Source organism: Macaca nemestrina, chromosome 4, assembly GCF_043159975.1.
Source record: "Macaca nemestrina isolate mMacNem1 chromosome 4, mMacNem.hap1, whole genome shotgun sequence".
Taxonomy (NCBI): domain Eukaryota; kingdom Metazoa; phylum Chordata; class Mammalia; order Primates; family Cercopithecidae; genus Macaca; species Macaca nemestrina.
Window position 1 is genome coordinate 130549721 of NC_092128.1, and position 8092 is coordinate 130557812.

Below are 8092 nucleotides of genomic sequence, written 5' to 3' on the forward strand. Positions count from 1 at the left end.
ACCTATCCATTCTCTCCCCCCTTGGGCTATGTGGGAGCCACCTCGCAGGGGGGTGAGCCACCCCCCGCGAGGTGGGGACCAATAGCCACCCCCTCTCCCCCCTTGGCTATTGGGAGCACCTCGCAGGGGGGGTGAGCCACCCCCCGCGAGGTGGGGGACCAATAGCCACCCCCCTCTCCCCCCCCTTGGCTATTGGAGCCACCTCGCAGGGGGGTGAGCCACCCCAGCGCGAGGTGGGGACCAATAGCCACCCCCGTCTCCCCCCCTTGGCTATTGGGAGCCACCTCGTCAGGGGGGTGAGCCACCCCCCGCGAGTGGGGGACCAATAGCCACCCCCTCTCCCCCCTTGGCTATTGGGAGCCACCTCGCAGGGGGGTGAGCCACCCCCCGCGAGGTGGGGGACCAATAGCCACCCCTCTCTCCCCCCCCTTGGCTATTGGGAGCCCACCTCGCAGGGGGGTGAGTCCACCGCCCCGCGAGGTGGGGACCAATACCAGCCCACTCCCCTCTGCTCCCTCCCCTTGGCTATTGGGAGCCACCTCGCAGGGGGGTGAGCCACCCCCCGCGAGGTGGGGACCAATAGCCACCCCCCTCTCCCCCCTTGGCTATTGGGGAGCCACCGTCGCAGGGGGTGAGCCACCCCCGCGAGGTGGGGACCAATAGCCACCCCCTCTTCCCCCCCGTGGCTATTGGGAGCCACCTCGCAGGGGGGGTGAGCCACCCCACCGCGAGGTGGGGACCAATAGCCACCCCCCTCTCCCCCCCTTGGCTATTGGGAGCCACCTCGCAGGGGGGTGAGCCACCCCCGCGAGGTGGGGGACCAATAGCCACCCCCTCTCCCCCCCCTTGGCTATTGGGAGCCACCTCGCAGGGGGGTGAGCCACCCCCCGCGAGGTGGGGACCAATAGCCACCCCCCTCTCCCCCCCTTGGCTATTGGGAGCCACCCTCGCAGGGGGGTGAGCCACCCCCCGCGAGGTGGGGACCAATAGCCACCCCCTCTCTCCCCCCCTTGGCTATTGGGAGCCACCTCGCAGGGGGGTGAGCCACCCCCCGCGAGGTGGGGACCAATAGCCACCCCCCTCTCCCCCCCCTTGGCTATTGGGAGCCACCTCGCAGGGGGGTGAGCCACCCCCCCGCGAGGTGGGGACCCAATAGCCACCCCCTCTCCCCCCCCTTGGCTATTGGGAGCCACCTCGCAGGGGGGTGAGCCACCCCCCCGCGAGGTGGGGACCAATAGCCACCCCCTCTCCCCCCCTTGGCTATTGGGAGCCACCTCGCAGGGGGGTGAGCCACCCCCCGCGAGGTGGGGACCAATAGCCACCCCCCTCTCCCCCCCTCTTGGCTATTGGGAGCCACCTCGCAGGGGGGTGAGCCACCCCCCGCGAGGTGGGGACCAATAGCCACCCCCTCTCCCCCCCCTTGGCTATTGGGAGCCACCTCGCAGGGGGGTGAGCCACCCCCCGCGAGGTGTGGGACCAATAGCCACCACCCTCTCACCCCCCTTGGCTATTGGGAGCCACCTCGCAGGGGGGTGAGCCACCCCCCGCGAGGTGGGGGACCAATAGCCACCCCCCTCTCCCCCCCTTGGCTATTGGGAGCCACCTCGCAGGGGGGTGAGCCACCCCCCGCGAGGTGGGGACCAATAGCCCACCCCCCTCTCCCCCCCCTTGGCTATTGGGAGCCACCTCGCAGGGGGGTGAGCCACCCCCCGCGAGGTGGGGACCAATAGCCACCCCCTCTCCCCCCCTTGGCTATTGGGAGCCACCTCGCAGGGGGGTGAGCCACCCCCCGCGAGGTGGGGACCAATAGCCACCCCCTCTCCCCCCCTTGGCTATTGGGAGCCACCTCGCAGGGGGGGTGAGCCACCCCCCGCGAGGTGGGGACCAATAGCCACCCCCTCTCTCCCCCCTTGGCTATTGGGAGCCACCTCGCAGGGGGGTGAGCCACCCCCCGCGAGGTGGGGACCAATAGCCACCCCCCTCTCCCCCCCTTGGCTATTGGGAGCCACCTCGCAGGGGGGTGAGCCACCCCCCGCGAGGTGGGGACCAATAGCCACCCCCCTCTCCCCCCCCTTGGCTATTGGGAGCCACCTCGCAGGGGGGTGAGCCACCCCCCGCGAGGTGGGGACCAATAGCCACCCCCTCTCCCCCCCTTGGCTATTGGGAGCCACCTCGCAGGGGGGTGAGCCACCCCCCGCGAGGTGGGGGACCCAATAGCCACCCCCTCTCCCCCCCCTTGGCTATTGGGAGCCACCTCGCAGGGGGGTGAGCCACCCCCCGCGAGGTGGGGACCAATAGCCACCCCCCTCTCCCCCCCTTGGCTATTGGGAGCCACCTCGCAGGGGGGGTGAGCCACCCCCCGCGAGGTGGGGGACCAATAGCCACCCCCCTCTCCCCCCCTTGGCTATTGGGAGCCACCTCGCAGGGGGTGTGAGCCACCCCCCGCGAGGTGGGGACCAATAGCCACCCCCTCTCCCCCCCCTTGGCTATTGGGAGCCACCTCGCAGGGGGGTGAGCCACCCCCCGCGAGGTGGGGACCAATAGCCACCCCGCCTCTCCCCCCCCTTGGCTATTGGGAGCCACCTCGCAGGGGGGTGAGCCACCCCCCGCGAGGTGGGGACCAATAGCCACCCCCTCTCCCCCCCTTGGCTATTGGGAGCCACCTCGCAGGGGGGTGAGCCACACCCCCCGCGAGGTGGGGACCAATAGCCACCCCCCTCTCCCCCCCTTGGCTATTGGGAGCCACCTCGCAGGGGGGTGAGCCACCCCCCGCGAGGTGGGGACCAATAGCCACCCCCTCTCCCCCCCTTGGCTATTGGGAGCCACCTCGCAGGGGGGTGAGCCACCCCCCGCGAGGTGGGGACCAATAGCCACCCCCCTCTCCCCCCCCTTGGCTATTGGGAGCCACCTCGCAGGGGGGTGAGCCACCCCCCGCGAGGTGGGGACCCAATAGCCACCCCCTCTCCCCCCCTTGGCTATTGGGAGCCACCTCGCAGGGGGGTGAGCCACCCCCCGCGAGGTGGGGACCAATAGCCACCCCCTCTCCCCCCCCTTGGCTATTGGGAGCCACCTCGCAGGGGGGTGAGCCACCCCCCGCGAGGTGGGGACCAATAGCCACCCCCTCTCCCCCCCCTTGGCTATTGGGAGCCACCTCGCAGGGGGGTGAGCCACCCCCCGCGAGGTGGGGACCAATAGCCACCCCCTCTCCCCCCCTTGGCTATTGGGAGCCACCTCGCAGGGGGGTGAGCCACCCCCCGCGAGGTGGGGACCAATAGCCACCCCCTCTCCCCCCCTTGGCTATTGGGAGCCACCTCGCAGGGGGGTGAGCCACCCCCCGCGAGGTGGGGACCAATAGCCACCCCCCTCTCCCCCCCTTGGCTATGGAGCCACCTCGCAGGGGGGTGAGCCACCCCCGCGAGGTGGGGACCAATAGCCACCCCCTCTCCCCCCCCTTGGCTATTGGGAGCCACCTCGCAGGGGGGTGAGCCACCCCCCGCGAGGTGGGGACCAATAGCCACCCCCCTCTCCCCCCCTTGGCTATTGGGAGCCACCTCGCAGGGGGTGAGCCACCCCCCGCGAGGTGGGGACCAATAGCCACCCCCTCTCCCCCCCCTTGGCTATTGGGAGCCACCTCGCAGGGGGGTGAGCCACCCCCCGCGAGGTGGGGACCAATAGCCACCCCCCTCTCCCCCCCTTGGCTATTGGGAGCCACCTCGCAGGGGGGTGAGCCAACCCCCCGCGAGGTGGGGACCAATAGCCACCCCCCTCTCCCCCCCTTGGCTATTGGGAGCCACCTCGCAGGGGGGTGAGCCACCCCCCGCGAGGTGGGGACCAATAGCCACCCCCTCTCCCCCCCTTGGCTATTGGGAGCCACCTCGCAGGGGGGTGAGCCACCCCCCGCGAGGTGGGGACCAATAGCCACCCCCTCTCCCCCCCTTGGCTATTGGGAGCCATTGTGGACTCACATCATGTTTTGGGTATTGTGAGTAGTATCCTTTCTCTCTCTGGAAATGATTAATTCTTTCACAGACGGGTGTGTATCTTCAGAATATTGCTCAGGGAACAATGATAGAATTATTTATTAAATATTAAGAATCAATTATAATAATTATCAATAATATTATCAATTAATATTTTCTCATTAATATTGATAATTATTTTAAATAGATGATGATGGATGCAGAAAATTAATTTTTAATAATTATGTCATTTATTAATATTAATTCTTAATATTAATTATTGTGTTTTTGCCAGTATCACTTTTTATTCATTTAAATATCATTAGTTATTGATATCATTATATTATTATTAATAGTTTTATGATTATTAATTATTAATACTAATCGTTAACATTTTGAATCAATTTTAATATTTAGTATCTTTATTGTCATTATTAATGTTGATGATTAGTATCAATTTCTATTGTATTTATTAATATTAACAATTAATAGGGTTGTTCCTGATATCCGGCATTGAGAAGATTATATTCCTCCCAATATCGAAGAAAGTGTTCACTCCTCTATGATGTTATTCCTAATAAGCAGGGGGTTGTGGCTGACATTAATGAAACTACCGCAGCGTGTATCATCCTTTCGGTCATCTTGTTCCCTCTATCCAAGGTGCGAGAGGATAATATTACTCCCAATATCACAAACGGCGTCGACCTCCACTGTGATATTTTCCCTCACATCCAGCCGGGGAGAGGAAGATATTATCCCCAATATCACAGGGGTGTACATCCCCTTGTGATATTTTTCCTTATACCCTGGGATGGAGAAGATAATACTAGTGGCAATATCGCAGGGATTGTACACACCCACTGTCCTATTGTTCCGAATAACATCATATGACTCCCAGTATCACCGGGGGTGGGTACATCTTCCTGTGATATGGTTTCTTATATTCAAGGGGAGAGAATGATATTACTCCCAATATCACAGGGGTTGTACACATCTCCTGCGATATTGTTCCTAATATCCCGAAGAGGAGAGCATAATATTACTCTCGATAGCTCAGCGGGTGTATACCTCGTTTCTAATATTTTTCATAATATCCAAGATGGGAGAGGATGATAAGACTCCCAATATGCCAAGAAGTGTACAGCCCCCTGTGATATAGTTCCTGACATCCAGGTGGGGATAGGATGATATTACTGCCCATATCGCACGAGTTGTAAAACCCCTTCGACATTTAGCCTACGATTCTGAGGGGAGAGGATGATATTACTCCGAATATCGAAGAAGGTGTACACCCCGCTGAGACACTTCACCCAATATCCACGTTGGGTGACAATGACTATATGCCCAACATCGCAAGGGATGTACACAAACCCAGGGATATTGTTCCTTATATCTAGAGTGGGAGAAGACGCTACTACTCCCAATAACGCAGGGACTGTGGCTGTACACCCCTCCTGTGATATTGTTCTTAATATCCTAGCCAAGAGAGGAAGATACTACACACAGTATCACAGGGGGACTACACCCACCCAGTGATGTTGTTCTTAATGTACTCCACCTCCCTCCACCAGGGATATCGTTTCTAATATCCAGGGGAAAGGAGGATAACATTATGCCCAATATTGCAGGGGAGTGTACACACCCTCTGTGATGTTGTTCCTAGTATCCAAAGGTAGACACGATGATGTTACTGGCCATATTGCAGGGGGTGTACACCCTTCTGTGATATCCTTTTTGACATTCAATGGGGGAGAGGATAACATGAATCCCAATATCGCTGAAAGTGTACAGACCCCTGTGATGTAGTTCCTAATGTACAGGGGAAAGAGTATTGCTCTCAATATCACAGGGGATGTAACCACCCTGCCCCCTTTATGTTGTTTCTGATATGCAGCGGGGTGGAGGCTGATAGTACTCCCAATATCCCAGAAGTTGCACACACACCTGTGATATCGTTCCTAATATCCAGCGGGAAAGAGGCTGATTTTACTTTCGATATCGCAGTGGGTGTACACCGCCCCCAAACCTCGGGTATCGTTCCTAATATCCAGGCCGGAAGAAGATGACATGGCTGACTATATCGAAGGGGGTGGACAACTCTTCTGTGATATGGTTCCTGATATCCAGGGGGTGAATGGATGATATTACTCCCAATAAAGTAGGAACCGTACAGCCGCCCTGGGATTTTGTCCTTAATAACCACAGGGGAGAGGTGATATTACTACCAACATCGCAAGGGGTGTACACCCCTCCTGTGATATTGCTTCTCATATCCAGGAAAGGAGAAGATGGTATTAGTACCAATATTGAAGAGATATACAACCCCCATGGGATATTGTTCTAAAGTTACAAGTTGAAAGAGGATGAGACTCCATCCAGTATAACAAGGGGTGTACACACCGCCTGTGATGTGAATCGTAAATCCTAGAAGAAGAGAGAATGACGTTGCTTCCAAAAACACACGGGGTGTACACCCACCCTGTGACATCGTTCCTGTTATCTAAAGGAAGAGATGATGATACTACTCCCACTACCAGAGAAGGTACACACCCCCCTGTGATATTGTTCCTCATAACTTGTGAGGCAGAGCATGATATTACTTCCAGTATGACAGTGGCTTGACACCCAGTCTGTGATATTGGTTCTACACACCAACTCTGTGCCCCTTGTTTCCCAGGCGTTCTCTCCACACTTTTGGAACCTCGGAGGAGGCTTTGTCTTTGGTTACAGATGAAGAGACGAAGGGTCTGAGAGCTTAAGCAAGTTTGTTACTGGAAAGCGGTTCCGATCCAGACCCCAAGAGAGGTTTCTTGGATCTCACAGAAGAAAGAATTCGGGACGAGTCCATAAAGTGAAAGCAAGTTTATTAGGAAAGAAAAGGAATAAAAGAATGGCTACTCTGGCCAGGCGCAGTGGCTCACGCCTGTAATCCTATAACTTTGGGATGCCGAGGAAGGTGGATCACCTGAGGTGAGAAGTTCGAGACCAGCCTGGTCCAACATGGCAAAACCCTGTCGCCACTAAAATACAAAACATTAACTGGGCGTGGTGGCAGGTGCCTGTAATCGCACCTACTAGGAAGGCTGAGGCAGGAGAATCGCTTGAACCCAGGAGTTAGAGGATGTAGTGAGCCAAGATCACGCCACTGCATTCTAGTTCGGCCAACAGAGCGAGACTCCATCTCAAAAAAAAAAAAAAAAAAAAAAGAAAAAGAAAAGAAAGAATGGCTGCTCCATAGGCAGAGTGGCCCCAAAGGCTGCTGGTCGCCCATTTTCATGATTATTTCTTGATCATACGCTAAACAAGGGTTGGACTCTTCATGAGTGTTCCAGGAAAGGGGTGGACCATTCCCAGAACTGAGAGTTTCTGCCCTCCCTTCTGAGACCATGTAGGGTAACCTCCAGATGTTGCCATGGCATCTGTAAACTGTCATGGCGCTGGTGGGAGTGTCTTGTAGCAGCAAATGCATTATAATTATCACATAATGAGCCATGGGGACAATCAGAGGTCACTCTAGTGGCCATCTTCTGTTTGGTAGGCTTTGCCCGGCTTCTTTACTGCTACTTGCTTTATCAGCAAGGTCTTTATGATCTGTATCTTGTGCCGACCTCCTATCTCATCCTGTGACTAAGAATGCCTAGCCTCCTGGGAATGCGGCCCAGCAGGTCTCAGCCTCCCTTTACCCAGCCCCCATTCAAGATGGAGTCGCTCTGGTTCTCGTGCCTCTGACAAGTTGGCCTGGGTAGAGTGTTCTCTAGTGTGTGGTTGTTGGAGCTGTTCCTAGCAGTAAGATGGATTGTCAGTAGGAAACAGGCCTCTGTTAGCCCGGGGGCTGACACTCTGCCCCAGTATGTCGGCCTCATTTTAGTGGTGGCAAAACTGGGGCTCAGAGACATCAACTCCCTCATCCCGAACCCCCAGACTGTCAGTGGTGGGCTGGGCTTTGAATGTGGGGCTTGAAGACCCATCATCTCCTCTGGTCCCCCAGTCTCTGCTGCCCAAGAGGAACAGGATCCCAGGATCCAGGCCCCTCATGGCACCAGCCAGGGTGGGTGGAGATGGGGAGGCACAGTTCCAAAGCCCCCTGTACTCTGAGGCAGGTCGGGGGCCGAGAGCAAGCCGGACCCGCGGAC